At 42.2% G+C, this 18,640-nt stretch overlaps 1 protein-coding gene across 2 annotated transcripts in view; it reads right to left on the bottom strand.

The window, feature by feature from the left end:
* CDH13 (cadherin 13) overlaps positions 1-18,640 on the bottom strand; it is a 680,788-nt gene that overhangs the window by 16,940 nt on the left and 645,208 nt on the right. The gene's annotated exons all lie outside the window — the stretch shown is intronic.

Genomic DNA, 18,640 nt, shown 5'->3' with positions numbered 1-18,640 from the left:
CATTGGCAACTATAATCATCATCATCATCATCATCCATCAATAAATCAGTAAATATAAGAGAAATGAAAAAAGCCATATTGTGGGTAAGCATTACACAGAGAACTAAATAGTGCAATCTTACGCATGTTTGCTCAAACTGTGAAGTCAATGGGGTTTAATCACAGGTAAGCATGCAATTAAGGGCAATTTCAAACTAAAAGTAATTGCATAATTCCTGGAACTGACCTTAGATTAGCCTTACTTGGAGGCTCCAATGACTGGGTTTGTGGTTAGGTACCTTGCCAACAGCTTTTTGAAAACCAAAGTACACTGTGCCACCTGGATCATCTCTAACTATATGCTTGTTGACATTCTCAAAGAATGCTGATAGCTTAGTGAGGCAGGACTTGCCCTTGCAGAAGCCATGCTGACTCAGCTTCAACAAGGCTTATTCTTCTATACGCTTGGTTATTTTACCGTTAACAATATTTCCCACCAGTTTTCCAGGGACAGACATTTCTGGGACAGAAATGCCCTTGCTGCTGACATCTTGCTCTCTCCCAGTCTTTTTCTTCACTCTCCCTCCCAGGGAACCTGCATCAGACACACCAACAGGTGCCTTAAAAAATTGCTGGTGATAATACATTCCTGTTTTCTCCAGTGTGAGCCTATCCACCCCACCCAGCTCTTTATTGGAGTGGAACTTGAAGCTTTCAGAGGGCCTGGGATGCGACTGTCTTGGTAGCTGTTGACATCCACCTACACCCACAGCAAGATTGTTTCTTCTCAGTTTTGTTTAGAGAGGTAAGAACAGCAGCAAAACAGTGGAGAATGAGCACTATTCTATTGAAGTGTGTGTGTGTGTGTGTGTGTGTGTGTGTGTGGAGAGAGAGAGAGAGAGAGAGAGAGAGAGAGAGAGAGAACAGGTTTCATGCAACTGACAGCCAATGCACTTTACACCTATGCTGGAAGTAACCAGACACAGGGGTTGAGAGGGTAGTTTATACACCATGCGGTCAGTGCAATCTGTCACTCAGTGTCTGAAACAGATCCCCTGGAGGTACTGTGAGAACCATATAGACACTTGTTTTCTGGGAGCAGACGTAAGACCAGCACCTCATTCTACTTAGGCCAACAAAGGGCTGACAGGTGTTAATAACTTTCCATCAGTTTCCAAAGTTGATCCAAGGGCCTTATATAAAGGTGAAAAGTGTGATTTCTCATTACTACTCACTTTTGCCACACGCACGCTCTTTCGAAACAACTGCTGTCAAAAGTAAACACATGCACTTGCATGTATCTTCTATGTGCTCTTGGAATATTTCCTCCACTTCAATAAAAATAATACAAATTGCAAAGCATTCACACAGTATTGGGAGTAGGGAGCAAGTGAAACGGGCTGTGGATTCCTTTGTGCAACAGACTGGAAGTGTAGGTAGGGAGGGCAAGCACAGGCAGTCCTTTCAGTTTCATCTTATAACTGTCTCCATGCAGTCCATGGTTCACATAATTCTTTTTCCATGTGATACATAGGTTCATATGTGAATGGAGAATGAAATGACTTCTCTGTGCCGCCACCAAGACAAAACATTCTCAAACAGTAAGGGATCCTCACATCTCTTTGCTACAAATGACCATATAAATCCAGAAGGCACAGACACAGTTCTGGGGTACTATTAGTGCACTGTTAGTACATTGAATCCATCAAACATGCTGCTGGCTTGCTCTGGTGTGGTGTAGTGGTTAACAGCGATAGACTCGTAATCTGGGGAACCGGGTTCACGTCTCCGCTCCTCCACATGCAGCTGCTGGGTGACTTTGGGCTAGTCACACTTCTCTGAAGTCTCTCAGCCCCACTCACCTCACAGAGTGTTTGTTGTGGGGGAGGAAGGGAAAGGAGAATGTTAGCCGCTTTGAGACTTCTTTGGGTAGTGATAAAGCGGGATATCAGACTCAAACTCTTCTTCTTCTCTGAAACAGTGGTTACTGTTGTCCTTTGGGATTGGGAGGGTTAAAGTACAGAGACCAACAGTAGTTTGATCCAGAGCTAATAGTGGACAGAGCCACCTGCTGATTGGTTGTAAGTATGACGGCAGGCAGGTGGGGGCTGGATGAGGAGGCTGGATGAGGAGAACGACACAATGTCTGCCACATCTGAATGCCCCCTAAGTCACAAAGTCCCAAGAACCCTGCTGGAGAAACAGCCATGCCTACAAAATGGCTCCTGACAAGTTTGGCAGGAAAGGGGGGAAATAATGCTTTCTTTCTTTAGATCTCAAGAAATCACTAACTGTAATAAAATATTAGTTGTTAGGATGATAAATTATCCCAAGGATGACACCTCATCTGTTACAGATACATACATGCATAACAAAGGCAGAATTGTCAGAATTCAAGACTCTCTCATCACAAGGAGTAAAGGGTTGAATTCCTTTTAATGAAAAAGAAATTATTTCTCCCCCTTAGTGCTGGACTAATTGAATTTTCAAAAAGGCTCCTATACACCCCCCCTTTTTTTTGTTCTTGATATATTATTAAGCCACGTCAGAGGAGAATGGATGAAAAAACAGGCATTTGAATATTTGAAATATGATCATAAAAGACAGTCTTTCATGCACTTAATTAAAACACTATCTTTAATTCAGTATATTATTTCCACTGGGCTGATACTATTTTCTGCTATGCCCCCTTTTTTATCTTATATTAACAAAATGTCGCATTCTTTTTTAAAATTTAGAACCCAATAGCATTACAAATCTGGCCCTGTTTCTCCATCTGCAGATACCATTTTCATTTGCTCTATCTTGTTTACATGTCATCTTCACCCCCTAAATGTTTTAAGGATCCCTCGGCTAATATGTACAATACAAGGAGCAGAAAATTGCCTCTTGTGTGCTCTGGTGACTTATCATCCATGTGTATTATTTATAACCAATTACATGAAATACACCAGAATTCCAAAAGGAAAACAAGCAAATGTCAAGGTCATAAACTGTAACTGGTTAGCAACTTTGCAGCAAGAAATACATCAAAAGACAAGCTAGAGATAAATAGACACATCCAGAGCTGAATTAACCACTAAGTTAACTATACTATAGTCTCATTATTCGTTCTATTGCAGTTATAAAAGTGTATTTAGGAACTACCTAAATAGCTTTTCTATAGCTATTCTGCCTGGCCTTCAATTTGAATTAGCCTGATCTTCTATTCCCTTTCCCTTTTCTTTTCTATGGAGAAACCCTTCTGGGACCCCACATTTAAACTCTTCCCTGGTCTCCTTGCTGGCCCTAGTAGGACCAACTTGGCCAGTTAGCCCTGGTGATCATTTGATTTTATGGATTGGGGTCCCCCCCCCAAAAAAAATGACCCCTGAATTTTTGAATTCTATTGACATTGATTCTGCATTTATGTTGTATTTTATGCTGTTTTTAAGTCACATTTTAATCAATGTTTTATATTTGATGTTAGCTGCCCTGAGCCCAGCTTTTAAACAGGGAAGGGCGGGGTATAAATAAAAACTTATTTAATAATAATAATAATAAAGACATGTTAAATATATACAGTATATGAGACAGTTGGATCAAGTCAACAAAGAGAAGGAATTATCAAGAGTAAGTTTGACATCTTCGTAAGGATGACAGAACGTTTTTGTAATAACAGTACTTAGGACTATCAGCCAATTAAAAAAAAGTCTTAATCAACTAACCAATTAAATCTGCATAAATTGGCATCTTTAAAGAAAAGTTGCTTGAAATGTGTGGGGCATGCTTACTCAACTGGGGCTGGATTAACAGTGCAATCCTATACATAACTACTCAGAAGTAAGGATGCAGATGCATTTGCCATCTAACTTGCAGTTCCTGAAACAGGATGTGAACTGAAATGCAGATATCCTTTGAAATGCAGACTTCTTGGAATTTTTCACTGCAGTTTGCCAACCAAAAGAGGCTGCATTAAAGTTGATGTGTTTGAAACAGGGATGGTGCGAGGTTTCAAAATATGTCTGTGTGTTGGGGGGGGGGGGCAGGAAGTGTGCAGAAAAAATTATACATGAGCAATATATTTGGAGAAATGGCTTACAAAAATGCATATATTAGGGAATGTGCGTACAAAATTGTGCATATGAGGACACATGCATTTTCATGCATATGGATTTTCAATATCTTTTTATTGCAAACTGATACAGAAATGCACTTTAGATTGCAAAAACGAGCAATTACTCAGAAGTAAGTCATACTGAGTTCAATGACACTGGCTTCCAACTAAGTGTGTACAGGATTGCAGCCTAAGCTGTTTGCATTTAGGTCCTCTGAAATCAATATTTACACTGATTAACTTAAGTCCCATTGATTTCAGTGGCACTTGGAGTGCAGTTAAGTTAGTCTGACTCCAGCCCATTTTATTTTTATATGGTGAACACGTCACAGAAAACAGAATCTAAAGAAAAAATGCTTCCTTCCTGCTTTTCCCATGTGAAAGGGAACACCTCTTTTAAGATGTTATCTGCAGTATTTTAAGTACTTAAATTAAAAATATATTGTTACTTAATCTGCTCCTTGAATTATTGGGGTCACCTTTTTAATTAATCAAAAAGTTTCTTAGCACTTAAATGCTGCACCCCACCACCACCAATATGTATATGTGTGTGTGTGTTTTGTACAATGCTACAATGTTGTTGAATGCTATAAATGCTCCATGTAAATAATAAACAGATTTCCAGTCATTTATACACCACTTTTAATCAGGGTGGGGGTGGGATCTAGCAAAAGTTAGCAGGATGCTAACAAAAGTAAAGTAAATTTTTGACACCAACAACCAGGAAATATAACACTTCAATAAAATACCAGCCTCCTTGAGTGTTTTTGCCTGCCTGGAATGTGTCCCTGAACTCTTAACAATGCCTCTTGCTTGTTTGGATACAGGATAGAAAGGGGTGGGACAGTGTGTGTAGAAACTAGCCTACCATACAAAGCTAAAGTGTCACATCCGTTCCTTTGCCTCTCGCTCCACCCACCACTGGTCTCTGGCCCTCAGAAGGTCATATGTGGCTCACCAACTTGCAGAATTACCAGAGATGCTTCTACAGATGATCTTGGGGTCCTTATCCTAGACAGCTATTTTGAGCAATTCCGCTCAACACAGTAGCAAACTAGCTTAACAATAGGTCCATTTATATGTTAAACTGAACACAGGCACAAGTGTCTTGACACAGGTACAAGTGTTCTTGTGAAAGGATGCGCACTTGCCAATTTGTACGGTTCACCTTCTGTGCGCTGGTACAGTGGCTTTACGCTCATTGGAAGTCACATGAATAAGTGTACAAACGTACAGCTCACAGACTGTATACTCATTGAATGGAATGTGTGACACACACATGTACCCCCGATGTGAAATGGTGTGTAGTGATTGATTTCTCCAGCTTATCTACTGTGTTCACAGACTGTACACACTGAATGTTGCATTTGAATTGTATGAGCGTACAGCTCAACTATTTAGGCTCATTCACATGTTATGTTAATCACAGGTATAAGCTGTCTCTAAAGTGGTACAGGTGTTTGCGTGAAAGAGTGCAACTGTTGTGTACATGGGTACACAGACTACACTTGTTGAACGATACATTTGACTGACTTTACAAGTGTACAGCTCAACTGTTCGTGTTCATGGATACACAGGCTGAACACTCATTGAATGCAATGTGCAGACACCCCTTTTGTGTACACAGATTGTACATGTGTAGAATGTAATCTGTGGTCATAGGACGACCAAGAAACAAAATGCTAAAATGACAGTAAAAATGTGTGCAATTAATAAGAACACAGTAGAGTCAAAAGCAGCCATTTGTGAATACAGAGAGACAGTATTATTAATGAGATTGAATATTTTTGATTAGATCAGGGGGTAGCTTCAAACCGCTAGTTCTTTGTGTCTGGCAATACCATAGAACATTTATCTAAATCCCTTTTCTATGAGAATTTCTTATCAGTGGCAATTAGGAGAAAGGAACTTTAAAGGAACTTTAATCAGAATTTCTAAATTATTCTGGAAGCCCTTCTTAGAGACAAAGTTATTGTCATCTCACAGAAGGGGGAAAAGAAAGAACGAACCATGCTAATGAATTGTATTAACAGAACACTTCTTAAAGCTGTGGTATAGCTGGAAGTGAACATAATCTTAAGAAGTATAAGCGGCTGATCTCACTCTTGCAAAATTGCTAGTAATGGGGGGGGGGGACAGTAAGCAAGTCTAAGGTGACGATTATCTTCTCTGGAAAGCTTGCAGACATTTTGCAAAGTACAGGGTAGATGGATTGCAGAGATGGGGGGTTATTTTTTCTGGAAACCATCCAGGGCCCACATGCCAGTGATGGTTGGGGCCAGTGGCTAAAGTAGGTGGACATCAGAGGTGGATTTAGGGCAGTGAGAATGGTTCCCGCACACTGGGCACTGAGCTGAGGAGGGTGGCATGCCACAGGGTGTCACAATTATGGCATTGTGCACATACAGAACAGAAGGTGAGAAGTGAGGGGGGCACTGAATTTTGGGCTCACACAGGGCACCGCTGAAATTTGAAAGGCCAAAGTCTATGCTTGCTGACATTTAGACAAACAAAAAGCATTTTCAGACTTCAAGGACTTTGCAGGCCAGGCAAGAATACTTAAGAATGAACTGAAAAAAGGGTGGTGATGAGTGCAGCTCCAGTGGGTGTGTGGCCTGGACAGAGCCCAGAGGGCCAGATAGACACATGGGGGTCCATGTTTGGCCTTCAGGTCTGAGGTTCCCAGACCTTTTCAGTACTAGTGCCAAGCTATTTTGCACCCTAGGCAAGGCTAACTATTTGCATCCCCAATGTTTTTCTAACTTCAATTTTCAAAAACAGATGTCTTATAGAAATGATAAAGTTCTTCAAAAGTAACATATTATCATGAATTTATAATATGTAACAAGAATTAATCTGTATAAAGCTGTGCCCCTCAAAGGTCAGTACTGCACCCCTCTGAGGTTTCCGCCCAAGACGGCTGACTCGCCAGCCTAATGAGAGCAACGTCCCTGCCTGCTGTAGTGCAAAATCACAGGGTATGGACTGAAGGTACACAAGGCCACCATATTGTTAAAGCTAAGCATGTCTTCTTATGGCCTGGATAGGTGACTTCCTGGAGACCACATCTATGCCACTTTCGGTTCCAAGATGGAACAAAGGCATGCTATAATTATAAGATAATGAAGACGTATAATAACATCACTCACAACTTTATTTAGGGGTGGTTTTGTTCCAACTCAATGAAGGAGGAAGTCTCATGTTACTTTGCTCCAAGAGTGGGAAGGTATTTGCTCTTCACCATGTGGCTTGTTTTGGCTAACTGGCATGGGGTAGAACGTTAGCCCCTCTTCTGACTCGTCCTCCTTCTTTGTAGTGGCATCTTGCCCTCCTACCCTTGTGTAGTAGGGGCTTATCCAGATGCCATTCACAGTTAAGTAGGAATTTGGGGGGAGAAGCCTGATTGGCTTTTGATAAATTCTATTTTCATCCCACCCATATTCAAAAATTGTTGTGCTTCAGTGCAGTTCCAGATTACTTTCACATTGTGAGCTGCTCTGCCCCCATTCCGAAACCTCACACTATCCCTGATTCAAACCCATCAGCTTTAATGAAGTCCCCAGAAGTGGCTATTGGCTTGACAAGTCATTCCATCCTCCTCCATCTGAAAAAAAGCTGCATTGGAAAAACCACATGCAACACCCATTGTACAGAACTCCAATTAAAATTCTCAGATTCAGGAAGCACTTTTGTGTATATTGGTTGGGGGGGGGGGGAGTTGCCCAAAATCTAAACACTTTTCTTCTTTCTTTCCAGTGCTTTCAATGCTTTATATTTCAACCCAGTTCACGTAGGCAGCTCTTTCATAGGAGACAGTGGAATTTATTCCGAATTCACTGCTATGTATCAAAGAGCACAATTTAGGCCTGTGATGACCTCAGTGACCTTGAGCTTAGACTTGGATTTTCCTACCCCAGTGCTCTCATTTCAGCCTTTTCCTTGCCTTTGCTTTTAAGGGATGTGGTGGCTGCTACACTCTGTGGGCTGCTTTGTGTATGTATTTAATATCGTTGTGAAAAGAAAGAGAAAGAAGTGCTTCAGAAAATACCCAAAGATGGTTCCGAACTTGACATGTGGCCATCCAACCAAATCCCTAGGTGGATTGAAAAGATGGCATTCCTCTTTAAAAAAAAAAAAAAAAAACTTTTATTAAAAACAACATGCTGCATAGTTGGTGATGGGGAGGAATCTAAATGCTTGCATAAAAGGACTAGAAAGTTGAAATGGTGGGGAAGGGAGTTGCAAACTATCTATATGCAGAAATGTGTCCCTTTGCAAGGTCACACTCGTTTATCAGGTTTATTAACCTAGAATAAAGAAAAGCGATGACAAACTTAAACAGCATCTTAAAAAGCAAAGACATCACCTTGCCAACAAAGGTCCCTATAGTTAAAGCTATGGTTTTCCCAGTAGTGATGTACGGAAGTGAGAGCTGGACCATAAAGAAGGCTGATCGCCGAAGAATTGATGCTTTTGAATTATGGTGCTGGAAGAGACTCTTGAGAGTCCCATGGACTGCAAGAAGATCAAACCTATCCATTCTTAAGGAAATCAGCCCTGAGTGCTCACTGGAAGGACAGATCGTGAAGCTGAGGCTCCAATACTTTGGCCACCTCATGAGAAGAGAAGACTCCCTGGAAAAGACCCTGATGTTGGGAAAGATTGAGGACATAAGAAGAAGGGGACGACAGAAGACGAGATGGTTGGATAGTGTTCTCGAAGCTACCAGCATGAGTCTGACCAAACTGCGGGAGGCAGTGGAAGACAGAAGTGCCTGGCGTGCTCTGGTCCATGGGTCACGAAGAGTTGGACAAGATTAAATGACTAAACAACAACAAAACCTAGAATAAATATATGGCAGCGCCCACAATTCTGGATTAAAAGAATAGAGTTGCGTGCAAAATGTTAGACCTTTACCATCTTCTGCATTGTATGTCAGCTGTCTATTCTTGGTGAACATTTCTAGAGATCAACATTTCTGGTGAATCTGATGTGGCAAACCTGTGGCCCTCCAGATGTTGTTGGATTAAAAGTCCCTTCATCCCTGATCCTTGACTGGAGCTGATGAAAGTTGGAGTTCACCAACATCTGCAGGGCCACAGTTCTCCACCTCTGCTATAGACACTTGAGGGTATTTCCTGGTTCAAATCCAGGGGTGGTTCACCTGTGGATTTGTTGGATCTAGTTGTTTTTGGACTCTGGCTCTCTTCATCTTTGACCATTGGCCATGCTGGCTGCGGCCTATAGGAGTTGGAGTCTGCTAACATATGGAGGGCTACAGCTTCCTAGCACCTGAACCAGGCATTGAAGCCATCCAAAGCATGGGTAGGCAAACTAAGGCCTGGGGGCCGGATCTGGCCCAATTGCCTTCTGAATTCGGCCCGCGGACAGTCCGGGAATCAGCATGTTTTTACATGAGTAGAATGTGTCCTTTTATTTAAAATGCATCTCTGGGTTATTTGTGGTGTTTTTACATGAGTAGAATGTGTGCTTTTATTTAAAATGCATCTCTGGGTTATTTGTGGGGCATAGGAATTCATTCTTTTTCTCTCTCCAAAATATAGTCCGGCCTCCCACAAGGTCTGAGGGACAGTGGACCGGCCCCCTGCTGAAAAAGTTTGCTGACCCTTGATCCAAAGGAACTGATCGGCTATGAGTACAAGACAAACAAATAGGGAGCTCTGTTCTTCAACACAGAAGAATGAACTCATGTGATTCATGGCCACAGCATGTTGTGAAATAATTAGACCAATCATGGAGGACAGGTCTGCCAATAGTTATTATGCACACACTAGCTAAGAGTGGCCTTGCAGACACTGCCGGGCTACAGCTTCCCTAATACCAGATGACTGATCATGCTAACTAAGGCTGAGGGGAGATGGAGTTCAGCAACATCAAGAGCACACAAGGTTATACACCCCTGATTTAATTAGAGGTCTTATTGTATTGTTATGCAGTGTTCTTTTCCCCCTGTTGCCTATATTTTTTAAGTAAAATGAAGAGGGAAAAGGAGAGGGAAGAAATTGGTGGGATTGCTGCTCTGGAAGATCTTAAAACCACAGGCATGAACATCACCACAAGACAATGAGCCAACGTTTAACAGGCGCGCAAGTGTTAATCAGTCCTCGGTCTTCCAATCTTCTTGACTTGTCCGCCTTACTAGTTGATTTCACTTCATGTGATCCTGTTAACATCTCTGCACTTGACTTAAAATCAATCATTTCTGTGCATCTTCAGCTGATACAAAATGCTCCAATTTAAACGCATTCCTCTCACTTTTGGAAGCGGATCCATAATGCAGAGCTGAATCTCAGTGTCTCCCCAGCCCACTCCATCCTCCCTAACTTATATTTCACTCAACAATTCATAAAAAAACAAACTGCCCTTTAAAACTACAATCACTCATATATTTCAACAATGTGTTCAGTTTCTACATTTGAGTAATTATACTTCAAAAAGCAAAGCTCTTATCAAATAGCTACTAACGTGCGCCATCCATCTTAAAACCAGTTTGCTGCAAATTAATTTTTCTCTTTCCCCAAACCTGCAGTTCATAGTGACTAATTTCAATGATATTTTCTCTGCAATTCATATTTTGCTAAAACTTAAAATGACAAGTAAAGGCTGAGCATTCCATTTATTTTCCCTCTTCAATTAATAGAGCAATTAAAATAAAGGGTGTAAATGCAGCTTAATTGGGTTGCCATGGCCACTAATTGCCTGATTTCTTTCCAAATAGTGTGTTTTAGGTGGAATCAATCTGCAGTAATTTAATTTCAGGCATCATGATGTATATAAACAGGTTACGGCAGATGGAAAGACAACTCCTAACTGAATTATTAGGCAGCACTTTTTAGTTATTTTGCTTGCATCTTCCTCATATCACCTGTCATTTTCTCTGCATCAAACATGGAGACTGGAAATGAAGATTCACAGAGCTCCAGGAGGGTAATTAAGCTCACCTCTATTTGTTTATCTGCAGCATAGATAGATAGATAGATAGATAGATAGATTAGATAGCATTATCTTCTTAGCTGATCTCTGACCAGAAGGTAAGGTGAAGAAGCCAATTCATGTTCTCCTTTGTAGGCATGAGAGAGTGGGCTTCCATGTCAGTTTAAATAGCCTCCCCCACGCAAGTCCACGGCATACACCAATGTGAGGAACCTTTTTCAGTCTGAGGGCCACATTCTCTTCTGAACAACATTCTGGGGGCCACATGCCACTAGTGGGTGGGCCAGAGGTAGAAGTGACAGAGCAAAATTGTACAGTAGGCTGATTTCTACACACACTCACACAGCCTTCTATGTCCCTCCATCCCGACAAGCAAGGGGCAGTATCAGAGTTCAAGGGAATATTCCAGCCAGGCAAATGAACATGAGAAGGGTGTAGGGTGGGGCTGGTGAGAGGTGTGGCCTAGGGAGAGTTCTGAGAGCCAGATGTGGAGTCCTGGATGGCCACATTTGGCCCCCAGGCCTGAGGCTCTCTAACCCTGTCATAAACCAAATAGCCCCCAATGCTGTGGTCAATGGGAAAGTGTGTGCCTGTGTATTCTCTGCAAATGGAGATTTAGACAAGCCCACAAATGTCATTAGCCTGCTGGCAGGGCAGGGACAGAAAGCTCTGCCCTTCCAACAGCAGCCCTCTGTACTTCTCTAATGCATGCAAAGGAGGAGCTATCTTCACACCCACCTGCACAGAATTCCTAGACGCCTATGACTACCATAGGCACTTAAATGCAAACCCGCTTTAGTTTGCAGCCCCACACTCTGCACAGATGTAATCTTAAAAGAGAAGGGTTGTAGCTCAGTGGTAGAGCATGTGCTTTGCATGCAGAAGGTCCCTGGTCTCAGGCATCCCCAGGTAGGACTGGGAGAATCCCTTGAGTCTGAGACCCTGGAGAGCTGCTGCTGTGGATGATACAGAGCTGGATAGACCAGAAGTCCAACACTCGGTACAAGACAGCATCCTATGTTCTTATTCCCCCAGCCCACATTGGTAAATTGGGAAGTTTGCGCAACTTTTCTCCTCTTTAAACAAGCCTTCAGTTGATTTATCATATGAGTTCTAGTCAATTCGTCTTATCAGTGACATTTGCATATATTTGCAAATGGGTAAGCATACTTCTGGAGTAAGATGCATAGCATCTTTGTTTGCGGATGATACATGCGTGTGTCACAGCAAGCATCATCTTGGAAGAGGCATTCCATCCTGTGTGACAGAAAGTGGGGGTGGATGGGGAGAGAATACCTGCAGTGTGACAAATAACTTGCAAAAAAGAAATAAATATAAATCTGCTGCCTGGTAACTTCAAACACATGTTAAGTAAACTAAAAGCCTTTAACTGATAAACTGCTTCAGCAGTGTGAAATTTGAAATCTTATTTAAGTTCAAAGCAATACCTTTTAAAAAATAATGCACAAAAGGAAGAAGGGTCATAGCTCAGTGGTGGAACATCTGCTTTGCATGCATAAGGTCCTTAGAATCCACAGGCAGGGCTGGAAAACTAACCCCTACCTGAAATTCTGGAGGGCTGTTCCCAGTCAGTGTGCAGGCAACACTAACCTAGATGAACCAATGACTTAATTCAATATGGCAGAATCCTATATACCTCTGATATTTTGCTTTTCTGTCATCTATCTATCTATCTATCATCTATCTATCTATCTATCTATCTATCTATCTATCTATCTATCTATCACCTGCAGTTGTGCTCAGGCTGCAATCTTATGGTTCCCAGGAGGACATGCCTGGGTCAGTAGGATCTTGTCCTTCATAGATGGAGTAGTTTGTCCCCCTTGCATCTGTGGTGTCCCTGCTCCACTTTCAGTGCACTGATGATGGAGAGGACAAAATGAGGCATGTCTGGGGCACACCAGGGCAGATCAGTGGAGGTTTCTGATTTGCTAGTTCCAAACATGCCACCAGAATGGAGGGGGGGGGGAGAGAGAAGTATGGCAATTTTGGAGGGCGGGGGAAATCATAAAATCATCTTGGGGACTGAAAAAATAAAGAAAGGCCACCACTGCCTTCACCTTGGTGATGGCCACTAACTTGGATGATTTTAACAGAAGATTAGACAAATTCACGAGGGATAAGGCTATCAGTGGCTATGAGCCACGATGACTAGGGACTCAGCTACACTTGTCGATTATATCATTATAAGTGTGTTATAAACATGTGACACCAGATGGCGCTATAGAGAAGTGATCTGTCATGAATAGAATTTTTCATTAAGAGCTTTTATAGCTTTTTTCTATAGCATTTTAAAAAATCCAGCTTAGGTTCTACTTCCTTTGTTGGCAGCCGTATGCCTCTGAACACCAATTGCTGGAAAACACAGGAGGGGAGAGTGCTCAGGTCCTGCTTGCAGGTTTCCCACAGGAATCTGGTTGGACACTGTGAAAACAGGATGCTGGACTAGATGGGCCACTGGCCCCATCCAACTGGGCTCTTTTTTGTTCAAACACCTCCCCATCTTTGTGGTTCTCTGCCTGTATATACCGTATTGGCCTGAATATAAGACAAACTTTTTCTCCAAATTCCGCCCATGAAAAGTTAAAGTGCGGCTTAAATTCGCAACCTTACAAAAATTGGCTTTTACGATATTGCTGCTGAAACAGACCTATGGTAAAACAGAACAGGTGTGAGTGCCTACAGAATTATAAGGGAGCAGCTTATATTTGAGTATTGCCTTTTTCTCTTTCCCCTCCTTGAATTTTAAAGGTGTGGTTTATAGTCGGGCCAATACGGTAATCTCCAAAGCATAATATATGTAAGTATATCTAAGGCTGTCCATAGCAACCATGGATTTCCTTTGATGTTTTCTGCTGCTACAGCTCCCACCAACAAGGAAGCAAATCACTTTTAAGCACATGTGAATATGTATTGAAATTTGTTTTCTCTCAGTAGCCTGAAACCTCTAATGCTTTCTGAGTGTTGCCTTTGGCTGTTCCATTTTCAATCCACTCCCAGATTAAACATGGTTTGATCCACTTTAATGTGCTAACTCTGCTTCATGGAAGTTCCTTCAGAATTTAATTTCTCCCTTAATAGATTAGAGCTTCTGTGTCCACATAAGCCTTTAATAAAAAAAGGGGGAGATAAGAGTACATACACTACAGATAGTGCCTTGACCTTTACAGAAAGCAAGAGACTACAAAGCAAATTAGGACATTCATTGAGGAGAGGGTTATAAAAGGGGGATCCCATCCACAGAAAAGGTCACATTTTATTATCTATGAAATTAAATACTGTGCTCCATCAACTATTCAATAGCAAAGATTTTTCCAATAAGAGTTTAAGGAAGCAAGTCTGTGCACACTTACCCAGGAGTAAGTCCCATTAGACTCAGTGGAGCTCAGTTCTGGCAACATAAGAAGAGCCCGCCTCACAAGGACCAACAAGATACTTCTGGGAAGCCCACAAGCAGGACATAAAGATAACAGCCCTCTTCCACTTACATTCCCCAACAACTAGCTTAGTGTACACTTAGTGTAGACAGACATAATCTGTCTTTGTTTTCATCACCCAGAACTGATTGGTGTCCCCAGCCAACTTAGCTATCTCCCTGCTCACCTCTTGATTCCAAATGTTCTATGAGTGAGCTGAAAATTCCTCCCAGTTGACTTATTTCCAGGATTTTTTGCATTTCATGATTAGTAAGGTTGCAATGGGACGTGGGTGGCGCTGTGGGTAAAACCTCAGTGCCTAGGACTTGCTGATCGTAAGGTCGGCGGTTCGAATCCCCGCGGCGGGGTGAGCTCCTGTCGTTTGGTCCCAGCTCCTGCCCACCTAGCAGTTCGAAAGCACTCCTAAGTGCAAGTAGATAAATAGGTACCGCTTTATAGCGGGAAGGTAAACGGCGTTTCCGTGTGCTGCGCTGGTGCCGGCTCGCCAGCTGCAGCTTCGTCACGCTGGCCACGTGACCCGGAAGTGTCTTCGGACGGCGCCGGCTCCCGGCCTCTTAAGCGAGATGGGCGCACAACCCTAGAGTCGGACACGACTGGCCCGTATGGGCAGGGGTACCTTTACCTTTTTTTAAGGCTGCATTTCAGCTGACTGAAGATCTTTAGTAAATACAAATAATATGCGCTCTCTCTCTCGTCACTATCCAAGTAGATAGTTCCACCAGCACAAGACATTTTACCTGCACAATGGAACTTCTCTACCCTCTCTTCTCATGCTCCATAAATCTTCTCTGGAGGGTTGGAGGAACCACTGGGACAGGTTGACATGTCACACAGTCAGTGGTTAGAATGGGAAAGTTCCATTGTGCAGCTAAAACTTTTTGCACGAGGGATATTATTTAGTTGGATACAGCCTGATAATAATAATAATGATGATGATGACGATTATGATGAATCAACACAACTAACTTCAATTTTAGACTCTCCTTGAGGTGACACCTATGGGACTGATTTTGGGAGAGTGGCTGTGGAGGCTGTCATTATGACCTCTTGCCCTTCAAATTTTACCACTATACCACTGCCTAGCAGGACTCACAGTCAGGAAGCTTTCTTAGTCCCACTATCTGAAACTCTTTCTTTGCTGATTTTGAACTCAGGGCATTCCGCATGCTGAAAACGGGCTCTGCCATTAAGTCAGGGGTCCTCCCCAGAGGGAATGGGTCTATCTGTTAGTTTCAGTTTCTCTGAGTTTCTCACTGTTCCTAGCTTAAGTTCAGTTCTCGAAATTTCCACATTGATTTAGAAAAAGAAAGCTCTTCTTGAAAATTCAGCAGCTTCCTGCTAAATACACAAGTTTGTATGTCATGATGACTAACACAATGAATTTCTATGTGCATTTTTGCACACAATACTTTGCTGGAGAATTGCACTGAAAAATTTGGAGAAGCAAGGATTTCAAAGGGTGGCTGTGTTTTAGTTTGCATGTTGTTTCAGAAAGTCTGAATTAGGTAGGTAGGTAGGTTCATGTTTGAATGTGACCTGGATCTAATCTCCCTCCCATCCCAACTTCCTAGTAATATTGAAAGGACAAAAAAACGGTATGTTAGCACTGACATTTATAGATGCCACTGCTCTCCCAGAGAGAGCAAAGTATTTCCATTTGATACTCTTTCAGTTAATTTAACCTTCTCTGAAAGATCTAGGAATCATTTCATACTTGCTTTGGATTATTCAAGCGCCAGCCTACATGCATTATGTAGCTCATTGGGAACATAATAATCTTGAGAAAATTAAGCATTAGTGTTGGTTGGCTAGGAAAATTATAGAGGAATAATTTCATTGCATTCGTGCCTTAAGTTTGGTCACAGAATGACAGAGATCAACAATATTCCTTCAAGGAACCAAAGCCAGTAGAGGGAATTGACCTAAGCTGATGCTAAAGCGCACCATCACAAATCTTGAGCTAGTCACTTAGTGAACCCTGAACAGGACCATCAGCTTGCAGCTGGTTTCCGTGAACTGTAGGTTAAGCTACCCTGCTATTAATAGTCAATATGGCACTAGCTGCAGCTTGAGCTCAAGTAGCTGAACATTGGATCATCCATTCATCACAGTGTTTAAGTTACTGACTTGCACACAGTCAGTAAAACTGTGGAAATGTGTGGTCCTTCAAGTTATCTGTGAAGGAGAACAGTGAAGGCACTGATGTGCAATTCTCAGAAGCCAAAAAGGCTCTGGGTGGAATTGTGGATCTAATTGTACACATAACAGGAGCCCTGCTAGATGGGACCAAAGACCCACTTTGGTTTGGCTACCCCCCCCAAAAAAAAAAAACCCCACATGGCACTACGTGTACTTACTTAGCTGTATCAAAGTGAGGCATTATTAAAACAGATTAATAGCATACACTCAGCGGCAAGGAAGGAGACAGATGTAGCCCAGGAGCCCTTACAAGGTGAAGGATGGGCAGCTATAACGCTGGTCCAGGGGCAAGGTTCACATGTCCCAGATAAGTAACCTGAGTTGCAGGGCTGCACAGAATCTCTGCAGTTGTTCCAGCAAGTTCCCCAGCCTACCTGACGAGCTTTTAAGCAGTGGCAGAGGATGTCCATCTACTCATGAGAATTCATTGGAACTCCTGGACTAAAGTTGAGCGCTATGTCTAGAGGGATGCATCTCCTTTGAAGGCTACCTTTCTGCTGTAGTTGAGAGGTGGGGAACATTAGACCTGTGGCCAAATGCAGCTCACCACATCTGTCCGGCTCCCAGAACCCAACCCAGGACTCCAGCACTGCTCTACATACTCCTTGAGTGTCTTTGCCCAGCTATGATTGAGTCCTTGAACTCTGATAATGCCTCTTGCTAGTCAGCAAGGAGGACAGAGACAGGTGTGTGGGCTAGAGCAGGGGCAGAAACTAGCCCACTCTAAAAGGTTAACACTGGCATTTCCAACCCCATCCACGTTTGCTCCATGCCCTACCCACAGGTGGCATGTGGCTGCTGGCAGGTCATCCAGAAGTGAAAGCAGCCTTGGGTCTGAACAGGGTTCCCCCTCCCTGCTGCAGCCATTGCTCCAAGTGTCTGAACATTCATCTCCTCCTAATACCAGCTTCCTACACATTGCTTTGCAAACAGCAACTTATGGTTCTAATCACATTACAGCTAACACAAACACTCGACAAAAGATGCATTATACAAAACCAACAAATGTGGAATGCGGAATAATTTCAATAGCATTTTTTTTTAAAAAAAAATGTCTCCCACAGAAATGGCTCTGTGAGAGGTGTACATTTATGAATATCCGAGTAAATCACCATGGCAAAGGGGACCTTCTTCCTGCTCTCCGTTTTGCATTTTAAAGCCATATTCTTGTCAAAACCTTGCAAATGTTCCCTTGTACTGACTCGTGCAATATGAAAAAGATGGTAAAATTACCCTCTTAAAAAGAGCATTTCACAATTCATCGCTGCAGCTAAAAACCAGCTGCATCCCCGAGAAGTGTTAAGCATATTAGCTTTTCTAACATTACACACAAAGCCCTTATTTATTTTGTGCCTTTCAGCTGTTCAGGAAAAGGCAGCATCTCTCCCTCCCATCTCAGGCTTTAATGTGCGACAAAAGTAACTTGCAATGAGTTTTCATAAAATCCTTCCAATTTAGATTATGTGTGACAGAAGGAACCTTAATCCACAAAATATGTTTAAAATATTGCATTTTAACAAGGGGTTTTTAATTGTCTTTTCAATGTAATTGCTATTATACGTTAAATGGGATAGTCTCTGGTGTGTCAAGCTAGTTATTGGAACTGTGGTGCTAGGGGCTTGATATCATTTCTTTTTTGGGGGGGGGCAAAATTAAATCTGTTAATGCTAATATATCCAACCTCCTGAGGATTGGGCTGTACACCTTTATTTTCTTCAAGAAATACATCCTCACAATAGGGATGGTCCTTTCTAACAGAGTCAAAGCTGAAAAGCAATCTCTCAAATGACAATCTTTTTGAGAACATTTCTCAGATTTTTCTTTTGCTGGATCCACTGGAAAAAGAAGATGGCCACTTTGCAAATGCATAATAGGTGGATGAATGAAGGGGAGAGGCATTGGTGGCTTGTATGTGAGTGGATGTGCATGAAGGGATATGTAAACATGGGAAACT

Source organism: Podarcis pityusensis, assembly GCF_964106645.2.
Source record: "Podarcis pityusensis genome assembly, chromosome: 8".
Classification (NCBI taxonomy): domain Eukaryota; kingdom Metazoa; phylum Chordata; class Lepidosauria; order Squamata; family Lacertidae; genus Podarcis; species Podarcis pityusensis.
The sequence above is the reverse complement of the archived record's forward strand: the minus strand, read 5'-3'. Positions and strand labels throughout refer to the sequence as shown.